We start from the raw sequence: 13,682 nt of genomic DNA on the forward strand, positions 1-13,682 counted from the left end.
AATTGTGGAATTCTATTTGAAAAATTAAAATAAAAACATAATATCAACTTTGCAAAATCTGTACTTTCCTAATTAAATTTTTTCGAAATTATGAACTTAAATTTGTTACAAATTATTTTTATCATTTCATCCCTCATTGTTAATGAATTGTGCTCTTGGATTTGACAGGCATAAGAGACTATAAATGCTACATATTTTCTAAATCATGAGATGACTGAGATTAGGAAATAGACTAATTTTTAAGGAGTAGGTAAATGCAGCTGTGGAGGCCTACTAGATCATATAATCATGTGCAAAACACAGTAATTCTATCAAACAAAAAAAGTTTTGTGAATATAAAGTAATACAAAAGAAGTGGGTATCTAAGGTACATAAAATGTAAGTTTTCATCTTTCCTATGTTTGTGTATTATCTATTTCATTATTCTCATATATTCTGAAATCTTGCTATTTATTTGGGAGTTTAGAGTACATTAGTTCTGAGTGAACACTGGATGTGTAAAAACTAACTTAAAAGAAGCAAAGGAAATGTAAGGAAAGGAAAACTGAGTAATAATGATTAAGGCCCAATCTAACCTTTAGGTCTGGAGCACATAGAGCCAAATAGAGACCATGTTACATTTGATAGTCTTCTTCAATCTTAAACTATTAGAAGTCAGTTTCTTCAAATACAGTTTTAATAGATTTAGTCAAAAAAAAAATGTCCACGATTATAATTCATGGTTTCTTAGATGTTAAGCCAGATCCTCCTGGGTAAATCAATTGCAACTGGTAAAGGTGTAGATATAAATACGGCAATAAATATCACTTTAAAATATTCAGGAAACAAAGCTTTAGGTTCAAATTCCCAGTTCAAACAGGAGTTAATCATTGAGTTTCTGAAAACTGAAATCACTGCTTTAGATATTTTTGGTTATTCTTCATGATTTTATGTAGATGAAAAAAGTAGTCATTATAAATATTTGTCACGCCACTGATGGTATAAGACAGTTCTCACATCTTATTCAAGTTACAGGGGAAAATCAAGTAAAGGATATCATTTTCCCATCACCAACTAAAAAAGGAAAATAAACTATCACCTTAAAGTGAGCCTTAACCCATTTCTGGCTTGCACCAAGAATACTTGCTCATGGCACTTTTGGCTGTAGCATTTACTACAAGATAACTCGCAGACTACAGTCCTAACCTTACCTCCAAAGTTTGCCACAAAATATCTCACTTTTATTATTATTATTGCACCACTCTACAATATTGATAGTCTTTGGAAACAAATAATGGCGAGAAGGTCTGGAAAGAAAAAGCAATAATTTCGTGCTGAATGTGATGTTCTGCTTTGTATTGTTCCATGCTTTAACATTTACCACACACAAAAAAATTATTAAATTATTAAATACTGCTCATCATATACACTTGTTACATTAGGATTAGAGAGAGAGAAGTTCTGTTTAGAAATAATTCCAAGAAAAGTTTCTATATTTTGTTTTCAAATTGAAAATGCGATTTGCTTCAGACTCAAAGAGCGTGTTTATGTAAAATTAAATTAACGCTGACAGTGAGCTGCACTTTTTTTTCTAAACAGGAAATTGGTTATAGAAATTTAATAAATGTACTCAACTCCCAACTCTTATTCACACTCCCCAAAAAGAGACTTGGCTCTATGAAACACTCAATTTTGAGCTTTGGAAATGTTACCTAACCTATATTCTGTTCTCAGTTTCAATGTCTATAAAATGGAGATAACAAATCCCTCACAAGGTTTTACTAAGTATTAAATCATATAACTCTCATAAAATGATTAACTGTTATATATCTAATGTAGTAACACTCCAAAATTATTTACTGTCATTAATATTATTCTCAATAAAAATCTTAATGAGATAGGAACACTTGTCTCATTTACTAAAATGATATTTTAACTACGTTTTCAAATTTTGATATGTCAAACCTATTCCTAATCATGAACTAAACATTTAGCTATAAATGCAATTTTAAATAAATATATTTTTAGAGCATAAGAGGCTGTCGAAGATCTTTTTAATGAAGATACCCACAAAGTTTTCAACTATCAATTGGTGTTCTTGGAGACTTTGGAATAGCTGAGTGAAATCTCTGAGTTCGAGTAGGAGAAGATAAGGGCAGGCATGATTTTGACAGTAATATACCTAAGACTTACAGTGGAAAGAGAAAGAGGAGTTTTATCACTACATGAACAAAACAGACTGATTCTTTAAAATATGTTCTGGCAGACCATGAACAGGGCATTGTCCAAAACAAGTCCCTTAAACGGCTAGCTACACCACTGCCTCGGCGGTGACTTCAGAATGACTCTATCTAATCACCGGTGTACTGTCTCAGAAAATAACATCTTTCTTACAGGGAAATTCAAAATCAGTTCACTTGACAGGAAAGATAAGAAGATAGAACTGTAAAACGAAGTACTTTACACATGAGATGACACTCTTCTTCTCATTGCAGTCTCTTTGAAATTAACTTGTGCTTAAGAAGATAATGTGATAATCGACTAGGCAAAGATAACAAGATAGTCTATGATATGAAATATGCATTTTAATAAAGACAGATAACACCACTGCATTCATTTTCCAGAGTCAGTTGGGAAAAATACACACCTCACATTGTTCCCTCCTTCTTCAAGGTAACAAATAAGGGTCTTTATCTCATTATACTTAGTTATTTTTTCTTAAAGATAAACAATTACTATGGGCAATCTTATCTAGTGTTAACATCTTCCATGGAGTAAGTATATTTATATGTATGATATTTGGTCATGTTATTAGCTTTCACAGAGTATGTTTTAATGAAATATGTAAATTTAATAAAGAATTAGGAGGCAGGCTGATTAAGCTTAGTGTTTTTGAGCTAGAGAAAATCAGTACGATAAGAGCATATGGGACAGTACTATGGAACTAAGTATGAGAAATAGGCAAGAGGCAAGTTCAGGATGGTTTAAAACATTAGAATTTCTGTTTTTAGAAAAGAGAAGAAATATCTATCATGAGGAATAAATCTGAAAGAAAGTTCAATAATTACAATGTGTTGATATATAAGAGAGAGAGCACTTTTGAAGAGTATATGCATTACAGTGCAAACTCTAGGATGAACTCAACTGTACAAAAAGATGCAAAATCTCACAACACTGACTAGTGGCAAAGAAGTTAGAACCATCAAAAGTTATTTCATATATTTAATGCAAAATATTAAAGATGAAAAAGAACATTGATTTTTTTTTTTAATTTTCAAATATCATAAAATATTCTTGAAAACTGGAGAAAAAAGAAAGAGAAGGAATCACCTATTTTCTCACCATTTTATAATACATTTATAATTTCGGTGTTCATGTGTTTAGTTTTTATCTAGCTATAGTAGGATTTGTATATAATTTAGTACCATATTTCCCCAAGAGACATTATAACTTATGTATTTTTATTATAATCTTCATATTTACTTTTAATGGTTGCATATTATCTTCAAATGTACATGCCTAAGTGTATTATTGGCCATTTGAATTGCTTCTGATTTTTTACTGCACATAATACATCCATCAACATCTTTAAACATATGACCTTTCCCACATTTTATACTGTTTCTTTAGGATAGATTCCCAGGTGGAATATTAATGGATCAGATAGTATGAATATTTTTATAGTCCCCCCCCCCATATACTGCTAAATTGCTTTTCCAACGGGTTGTGCCAATTTTAATTGAGACAAACAGGTTTCAAAAGCACCAGATTCACTGCATCCTTGCTAATGGGGACACAGTTATTTTTGATATTGTCATTTAGTAGATAAATAACAAGCTCCATGTTGTTCGTATGGTTTTTTAGTCCATTAGGCCAGAGGATGGGAAAGGAGAATAGCTGAAAGTAAGCAACAATCTGACAAAAGCTCCCTCTTCCAGTGGCTGTCTTTGTGGTCAAGATGCTTAAGTAGATGATGGAAGATCAGCAAACGCATTCTGAATAAACTGCGGACACACACAGCGTGCTGATAAGTGTAAACCTGGGCAGGGGTCTCCAGGGAAATGTCATGAATTCAAGTCTTTGGTCCAGTCTAACTCAGCACTATTAGTCATACAACTGAGGACAAGGAAAGAAATATCTTCAAATGTGAAAATAAATAACATACACTTCCGAAGTAATCCAGCAACTCTAATTCTAGGTCCTACAGATTGTTCACATGTGAAATAATGTGTACAAGAATATTCATGACAGCATTGGTTATGTTAGCCAAAAGATTTGAAAAAATATAATTGTTCATCAGAAGGGAACTGTCAAATAAATTATGGTACTTTCAACAAATGTAATACATAGAGTTTTAAAAATGAATGAGGATAGTCTGTATGTATCAATTTTGACAGTCTTCCAAGATTATTGAGTTTAAAAAGCAGTAAGAAAAACATGTATATAAAATGTTATCATTTGTATAAAAACTGAAGAAAAAGAGAAAAAAAAAGTTTAAAAATTTAGTGCTTTGACTAGCTGTCAGATTGCACAATTCCATGAGCTACAAGAAGGCAATGGACATTAGAGGGAACCAATGATCAACCGGTTTTCTTTTTCCTCTTTTGTTCTTTTCCAGTAATTGCATTATTTATTTAAGTAAAATTCATGAGATCATCAAAATCATCCTGTACAGAGCTCCGCCAATATGGAGGAATAAACTGAAACGTAAAAATGTCTTACAGTATGAATGCATTTGTGCTTTTAGGAAAATTCTATTGATTCCTATATCCAGATCTTTTTGTTTTTTGGCAGTTATAATTTCTGAACTGTACGTATGAACCAAAAGGAAAAAAATATTCAAAACATTCAGCTATATTTGCTTCCTGATTTATATAAGGAAACATGGTTTTCTCCTTTTTTAGGAGAAAATATTTAATACTCAAATTTAATAGAATATTTACTTGTGTTTCATAAATAACTGGGCCAAACTAGAATTTACTTCAAGACATAATAGCTCATATTGTCTCAATTTCAGCTGAGCTAATGAGAACTAGCAGGGTAACTGGGGAGATACTCACACATATCAATACATGTAACTATTTTTATTCTTTTTAAACCTGCTATGCCAATGATAAACCTTCAATTGAATTATAAAATGAAAATACATTTCAAAGTCTATTACATTGAAATAAAGAATTGAAAAACAAAGTTCAAAATGACTCCTAAAAGGTATTCCAAATCGGAAACTAGCCAAATTTTGCTTGACATATAGTAACTTACTGTGGAAAAAAAGAATATTGTACAATTAACTCCTTTCCTTCCAAAATTATGTATATCAATCCAATCCTTTGCTTCCAATATAGTTGTCCAGAAGCCAAAGGCACTATCATTTCTCTATTCTTTTGTTGATTTAGTATAGGTTTTTATGTAATAGTAATGCTTGTTATTAGCAAAAAAAATTTATATACTTAAAAATAAAATCCCCATATTAGCCCCTCAAATGTTAATATTTTATCTAAGCCTTTTGTATATGTGAATGTAGTTCCTGCTTCATATTAAATCTTGTATTTTGCTTTATTCACTATTATTTCATCGGCATTTTTCAGTGTGATTACCGGCCTCTCAAAATCATGGTTTTTATGGTATATATCATAATGTAATTATTCCCCTATGATTGGTCAAAGAGATTATTTACTATCAAACTACTACAAATGACATTTTAATAAAACTGTGTGTATTTCTGATTAATTACATGGAATTAATTTCTAGCAGTGGTATTACTGAAATAAGGGGAATATTTTTAAGGCTTTCGATATAGTGGGTATCTTGTTTTTACCTATCCAGCTCCATTTTCCCTTCTCCTGGGAAAAGTTCCTCGGTTTCCCTTTGAATATGGTCTTAGTAGGAGTTGCAAGGAAGGTGCCCTAGTGACCCACTGACTAAAGCACAGACATGACACCTGTCAGTCATACTTTTCATTCTGGAAATTTGGGTCTAGAACAAATTGGCACATGGACAGTAACTGGCAAAGATTTCATCAGTTGCTTCCATGGCTCTGTAGTTATTCTGTTTCCTTTTCTTTAGATTCTGTAAGCTATGAATACTTGTCTTTTACTGTGGATCTTATTCTTTAAGTTACTCGGAATTAATTACTGTAACATGTAACAGAATTCTGTGAACAACAATGAATAGCTTTATCAGTTTAAGAGAATCTGTAGTTCACCTGATCTTTATCATGCTCATCAACTTACATAAATGAATCAACCTTCACTTGTAATATTTGCTATTTTGATAAACTCAAAAGTGCTATCATTTTTTTTAAAAAAAATTTACTTTACTTTTTATCACTAAAAATTTTAGATGCTTATTGGCTTTGCATATTTCTAGTTTTCATAGGTTACCAATTTATTTCTTCATCTTTTTTTCTGGTGATATACTAATTTTTTATTAGCTACAAATAATGCCTATTGTATCTCAGCTATGCTGAAGGAACTAAAGATAAAATGATGACTATGAGTTTCTCCAAGTTTTTAGTCTAGCAGGTATTGGATATAAACTGGGGAATCACAATATTTTGAGATAAGTCCTATAACAGAAGAAAACATTGAATGGTTTTTGTAAGAGTGAATATTAAACTATTATTAGTAATTTGTGGTGAAAATACTTCCTTTATTTACTTATGACATATTTGATGAAAAATTAAATTAATTTTTATAAGGTCAAACCTTTATATTTTCCCTCTATTTGTTTTTAGAGGAATTTGTACTGTCAACCATTTAAAGATATTAAAAATGGCAGTAATTAATACAATATATTAACATGCAAACAAGCAGAAGAAAGTAAAAGCTCAGACACAAACCCTAAGATATGTGAAAATAAAGCATAAAATATACAATAATGAAAAATCTGTGGAAAAATATATGTATGGTGTTGGGAAAATTGAGTAATTATTTTTTTTAAATGTACATTCCATATATACATATGTGTGTGTGTGTGTGTGTGTGTGTATAGAGAGAGAGAGAGAGAGAGAGAGACAGAGAGAGACAGAGAGAGACAGAGAGAGACAGAGAGAGACAGACAGACAGACAGAGACAGAGATAGACAGAATCATACACAGAGAGAAGAAACCAACAATGGGGGGAAAATGACTATGTTTAGCTGCCTTCAAGAAATTTCAGGATCAGACCGTTTTGTATTTTGGTCAGCAAGATTAGAAACTAACGATTATCATTAATCTCTTTGAATAAAGGAAATTAAACCAAAATTATCAATAAAATAACTTTATCAATGCAATCCATTATTTATTAGTTGTTATAAAATAAAGCACCTCTCCTGTAATTAGATAGCTGTGTTCACTCAGAGAAGTCAACATATATTACTTATATTAATTCACCTAACTCAAAAATTGGAATTCAAGAAATCAGAGATGCTATCCTCATTTTATAGATATAGAAACTAAAATAGTGATGGGCTATCGTGGAAATTCACCAGCACCGACTGGCACAGACAGATGCAGAATGGAGAAATCTATTGGTTTATACTCTCTATTCATGTAGCCATAGTGTTTTTGTATACCCTTAATGCAATTCTTTTTGTCTAGTAGTATTTAAATTTACAACTAATTGTATACAATCAACCTCTACCTCTGGCAATTATCTTTGAGTGCTAGGGCCCTGAAGAAGTCACCCACAAATTTTGTTGTTCAGTGAATAATTGATACAGCTCTGATATAATCTATATATGTCATGAAAACACTTCATAGTAAAGAGCAAACAAAATGCTAACTGGAGCAACTCAGAACGAAGTGTTGTATATCAGCTATAAACCATCTCTTCAGTTGCAAATTTACATTTTAAGACAATGAAATGTCTCTTCCAACCACTGTGGGGTTGTTTTCTGATAGAAACTAGCAAAAGTTGTTGTTGTTGTTTCCTTGAGCGATAAGAGAGACAGTAATTCTTAAAATCCTTTCCATGTCCATGCAGGTTCCCTCTCTCTGCATTTTTTTTTTTTTTTTTTTTTTTTTGGTTTTCTTCTAAGCTAAATTAGAGCTTTAGCTCTTAAGCTTTTTTAAACAAATTTTTCTTACTCTGGAATATTTAAGAATGGGAAAAGCTTGCAGAAAAATTTGGTATTTCTTGGAGTTCTTGACACTCACCTAGCAATCACTTTGAAGCCTACAGACCTCTGGAAATAAGAAATCCTGTTTCAGAGACACTAGTAAATAATTAAAAGAAATTCTACAGACATAATGACTGAATTAAGTACAAATATTTTACATGCAAACTTACCTCTAACCCTATAAATCTTAGATGACATTTCAAAATGCATCCCAGTTCATCATTTTCTTGATTTCAACATAATACTAAAACAATACTGTGCCAGGTAGTAAAATAAGTATATACACAAACGGGTAGATACAGTATTTCTTCTTACATTACTATTTTACAAAATGTAGAACTATTTCATGGACTACTGTCATGGGGTTAACTTATACACTTAGTAGTTAATGTTTCCAGACCCAGGTCTACTTTCAACTGACTTTGGATAAGTAATATTAACTTTCAGGAATAAAGTTCTTCCTTATACAAAGAGAAACTTGACTAATGGCCTAGGTTCTTTCCAGCTCCAAGTATACGATTCTTGCTTAGCTCTCATCTGAGAGTTTCATAATCAGCAAGAGTTCACTTTGTGTGCTAGATATGGTAACGGTCAGTTTCCTTGCTTTTTAAAAATGTTGTTTTCCTAAAGTTTTGCATTTTGGATAAAAAGGAGAAAAACCAAAAGGGGATCTTTTTAATAGGATTAAGTGGTTAGTCCATGTATTCTTGAATAGAGATAAATAAAATATTGAGATGGCATTATAAGAATGTCTGTCCCCATCTTCTAAAACTGAACTGTATAGCACCAACCTTGAAAATTTTTCTTGAATGATGGAAATCCATTCAGAAATGACTTAGCATCATGTGTCCTGCACTAATATCCTGTTATAATAGAACCCGTGGATAAGTTGGCATTAATTCATTATGTGGCATGACTTCTTGGGAGTACAATTTCAACTTCCTCAAATACGAAAATATAGTTCACAAACCAATTTTTGAAAGTCAAGCTAGGTTCCATTCTTCATACAAGGGTAAAAAAATATAACAATTCCTTTCAGATGCAAGCTAAAGACCCTATAGGAAATAATGAAATAGCACAGAAAATGAAACTGAAATCATCATCATTGCACACTGTTTCATGCATTAAGAGAAAAGAACCTGGGAAAATATTGCACGGTTTTACCTGCCGTTGGACTGACTAAATAACCAAATTGATTTTGAATTAAAGAAAAACTTATTTTGAAATCTGGAAGTATTTTAGATCATATTAGATCATATCATGAAAACTTTAGGGAAACTTTTAGCTCAGACCCTAGGGTTTTTGATCAGCTTTTACAAAAGTTCATGAATTCATCACTGTGAACGTGGAAGAAGCAGAATGTTTGTCATTAAAATTATGCTTTTAGATTCTTTCTTACTACTCTCAATTCGCTCATCCCCTTTAAATGAGATTATGTAGATTTAATCTTGGATAGTCATTAAAAATGTTTAAAATTTATTAATTTGAAACGAATGTTATAGGATAAATATTTTCCACTTAGGCTCCTCTGAAAAATATTACAAATATATTTTAAAGATTAAAGAGTAGGTATCTGTCACTTCATTGATTAATCATCTTTGAATCCCTTCTGTGCCTTTAATCCTCATCATATGCAGTGCTGTTCAGATCTGCAGCCTCGGGACTAACAATATATTAGAATATCCCCATGATTACTTTTCACTCTTAGATTAATTTGAATATATCTGTGTTGTTTTGTGGGTGGGTATGTATTGATCAGAGAGAAAAATGAGATAGAAAGAGACTACGCCATGGGATGGGGGATGGGGTGTGGTATATAAAACAGGTTAGTAGGAGATAGTCTATATGAGTTATTTACTTATTTTTTTTTTTGTCTATGAGTTATTTCACACCAATTAAATATAGGCTTAATGAGAGCAGAGGTCTGTCTGATTTATTCTCTGATATAGTCAAAGCAACTAGATCAGTGTCTTGCACATAGTAGGAATGTGGTACAATGTGTTAAACTGTACTTGAATAAACCATAATTATTTAGTAGATTACTTAAGATGATGAGAATTTTGCCTTATGAAGTACAATCATCATTCAAGACGGGTTGGTAAATTTGTTTTAAATACAGGGTGGTTGCATTCCTTCTTACAGCTTTTCGAATGAAAGAGAGCAAGACAGAGAATATAAGAATGAGTTTCTGACTTACTGGTCTGTTTGAGGTTTTTAATTCCTCTAAAGATTTTAGTTTTCACACACACATACAAACAATTTCAGTATTATTTAAATGAAAACAAATTATTATTAAATAAGTTTCACTATCTTATATAACAATGTAGAAATTCTAGTCATGACTGTTTTTATTTAATAAGATCATGTTGTTTCTTGCATTGCTATCTATAGTATATGTGATCTTTTTACAGAAGTTATGCAGTATTGAAATTAAAATCTGGTATAGATCAAAAAGTGAATTTAGTGGTCTAGAATCCTGACCAGTTGACATTTACTTGACTTACTAAAATCCATCTAGAAAACATGGGAGTCTAAACTTATGGGCTGCCCTGCAGAAAACAAGTCAAAACTGAAGTAAATTTGCAGAAGTAGCAGAACTTGAATTGCTTGCATAAACTAAGTGGCTAACACTATCTATTACTCTCTTAAGCCTGTGCCTCCCTCTTCCCAAAAAAACACCCTGCATCATATCTGCTTTCACTCAAACATAGACCCTACCGCATACTTCTAATATTTATCTCACTGAAACATTTCTCTTGGATTACATTTTGCCTTCGTAGTTTTGAACATATAATTTTCTGGAGAAAAAAAAATCCCAAAGTAAAAGTCTCCCCTCCAAAAAAAAAAAAAAATCTATAAATGAGTAAAAAGGCTCTGTTTCTGTTTAAAGACTTGTGGCTTACCTCAATACATAATGCAGTGGATTGACAAGATGTTACTTGATAGCAATGTGAAAAACCACTTCCTGAGCCAAGTAGTTAAAATTTTCTTTATAAGTTCTACTTTTATTATTGGCTGTTTCTGGTAACTTGTTTTAAAGTTTATTTTAAAATTATTGATTAATAATGGATAACACATTTTAATCCTATTTCCCCCATATCAACCTATAGGGGAAAATAGTTTTTACAGGCTCATAGCATTGCATAAGTAAAACTCAAAACTAAAGTCAACTATTTAACGTGTTTAATAATCTTAATAAAGTCCTGAAAGTTACAACAACTACTACAACATTAAAATAATCACCCGGCAGCAGGTAAATTTTGTATGGAAGTGTAACAACCACAAGCTATACTTTACCTATATCAGAAAACGAGACTTGTAAACCATATATGTGATGACTGCTAAGGAGACTATCTCTACTACCTTTTTTTTTTTCACTAATCCAAATCCAATATATGTGTTCCATTAAAATAGAACTCAAAATTCCATTTTACAGTTCATGAATTAAGTGATGAAAAAAACGTGCAACTATCCTCGGACACAACTAACGTCACTGCTAGTTTGCCAGTAAGTTATTCAGGATAATTTACATTTCTCAATTGTGAGAAAATGAAACTTTTACAATTAAAAAAAAAATGGTTGAAAATGCTGACATTTTGGACAGCTCCTTTCTGATTTTTCTACAGTACTTCTATTAGGTGTCTTACTTTCACTTTTTCTGCTTTACCAAATCAGAAATGAGTCCAATCAAAGTGGTTTCTGTGGTTCGGGTTTAATTTTTGTTGCGTTGTATTTTGGGGCAAAAGATTCCTCCAGTGAAAAAAGATTAAGGAGCCACATAACATGGAAAGTGCTCCCTGTATTGAGTCAATTTTTATTTTCCCAAAGATTCTAGCTGGCAAGCAGAAGGCTGTCCTGTCCACTTCCATTTCCCATCGCAATCCCATCGCCTCTGTCAAGGACCACAACCTATCTTCATCTGTACAAGAGTGGGGACAGTTCCTTAGTGGCTATTTCAACAACTTTGCCAAGCAGCGACTTCTACGAGACAGTGGCCACATGCAAAACAATCTCCAAGAGTAACTTTGTTCGTCCTGAGAAGGAATCGAGAAACTACTGCACTGAACCACGGCAATTCCGATTGCGCCCTGCCACACCACCCATTTGCAGCAAGCGCACAAAATTGGCCTTCTACGGAAAGGTTCGAGCGCGGGTGTTGATTCCCAAAGGCTTTACAAAATAAAATACAAAATAAAAACAGTGTAGGCACCAGAGTAATCTGGGAACGTAAACGGGACCACACTTGGTGGTTAACGTGCTCTAGGTCTGGTTGCCAAGCCCCCGCGGGCCGGAACTTTCTCCGAGGGCGGAGCCGCGGGGCTGTACGCAGTTGCCCGAGGCGCGCCGGTCCGGATCCCCATCACTGGGAAGTGGTTCCACCTGGATGCGCACCCGACCCCGCTTCGGCCGCGCAGTCCTACAACCCACACCCCTGCCCCAAGCTGACGTGGGTCAAGAGCAGCCTCGGTCATCCCCTTAACGATGTCCTCTCTCCATCCCCAAATCTGCGCTCCTGAAAAGTGCAGCGAGCTTCCCACAAGGGACGTCAGACATAAAAAGGTCGCCACTCTTAAAGCGTAGTTCCACTCCCCTTCTCTTTCTTCCTTAAGCGAGGTGGACCAATTGTTACTTTCCCTTTCCCTACCCTCCCTCCCGAAGTCCCCAGCGCAAAGTGAGACTTTGGGAAGATTCAGTAAATGCGCCTTCTCCTGGTCTGCTGGGTCCACAGCTGTTTTCATTAAGGCAATAAAGTTCAATTTGCCCTGCTCGTAATGAGCCACGAGACTTTCCCGTGCGTAGCGTGCGCTCTCCCTCCCGCTGAGCCAAGAGCATCCTACTCACTCCATCCCAGCTGGATCCCTGAAAGACGTCGGCTGAGAGGGAACCCATCGCGCTCCCTGTAAAGTGCCCCAAACCGCGCGCCCACACATGCATGTTACGCACACAATGCCATCCCCACACTATCAAAGTCCGCCAGCGCGGAGGGGAGAACACACGAGCAGGAGTGGCACCGGCGCGGGCATCAGCCTAGCCGTGCGTCCGGACTCGCTGTTCGGGTCCCAAACACCCTTGTCAGGATGCTCCGGGCACAACGAGCGTCTTAATACCCAAAGGTAACACCAGTCGTCCCGGGGGCTGCATGGGAGCTGCGGGGCCGGACCTTACCCGCGGAGCGCGTAGTCTCCCGCCGCTCGGCTGGCCCGCGGGCCACAGGGACGCTGCAGCTGGGGTCCCGGAGATGCTGATGCTCCGCTGTCCGGATGCCTGGCTCCAGCATCACTTCTGCGCCGCCTCTGCCTCCGCCTCCACCTCCTCGTGCTCTGTTCTCTCGGCCGCCCTTCCCCGGCGGCCGCCTGCGAGACTGGCCGCGCTGGCGGCGCGATGGAGTGGGCAGCAGCAGCGGCGGCGGCGGCGGCGGCAGCAGCACCCGCGCGAGCTCGCCCAGCTGCACCAGCTCAAGCTGCCGCGGCGGCAACCGGAGCACCCGAGCCGGGCTGCGCTTCCCCGGCGAAGGCTCTGGCCTCGGCGACTGACAACGCCCGGCAGCCAATCGCTGCCTCGCCCCGCGCGGCGGGGGGAGACCAATCAGAGCGGAAGGC

At 35.4% G+C, this 13,682-nt stretch overlaps 1 protein-coding gene across 8 annotated transcripts in view; it reads right to left on the reverse strand.

Moving 5' to 3' along the window:
• The window catches only part of B3GALT1 (beta-1,3-galactosyltransferase 1), a 574,903-nt gene extending 561,561 nt beyond the window's left edge, over positions 1–13,342 (reverse strand). For all 8 annotated transcript variants that reach the window (XR_004955563.1, XR_004955560.1, XR_001599483.2 and 5 more), the window contains exon 1: positions 13,249–13,342. The gene's annotated coding sequence lies outside the window, so the exon portion shown is untranslated. The remainder of the gene's footprint in view (positions 1–13,248) is intronic.
• Between the last annotated feature and the right edge of the window lie 340 nt (positions 13,343–13,682).

The sequence above is a fragment of the Rousettus aegyptiacus genome, unplaced genomic scaffold, assembly GCF_014176215.1.
Source record: "Rousettus aegyptiacus isolate mRouAeg1 unplaced genomic scaffold, mRouAeg1.p scaffold_m13_p_2, whole genome shotgun sequence".
Classification (NCBI taxonomy): Eukaryota; Metazoa; Chordata; class Mammalia; order Chiroptera; family Pteropodidae; genus Rousettus; species Rousettus aegyptiacus.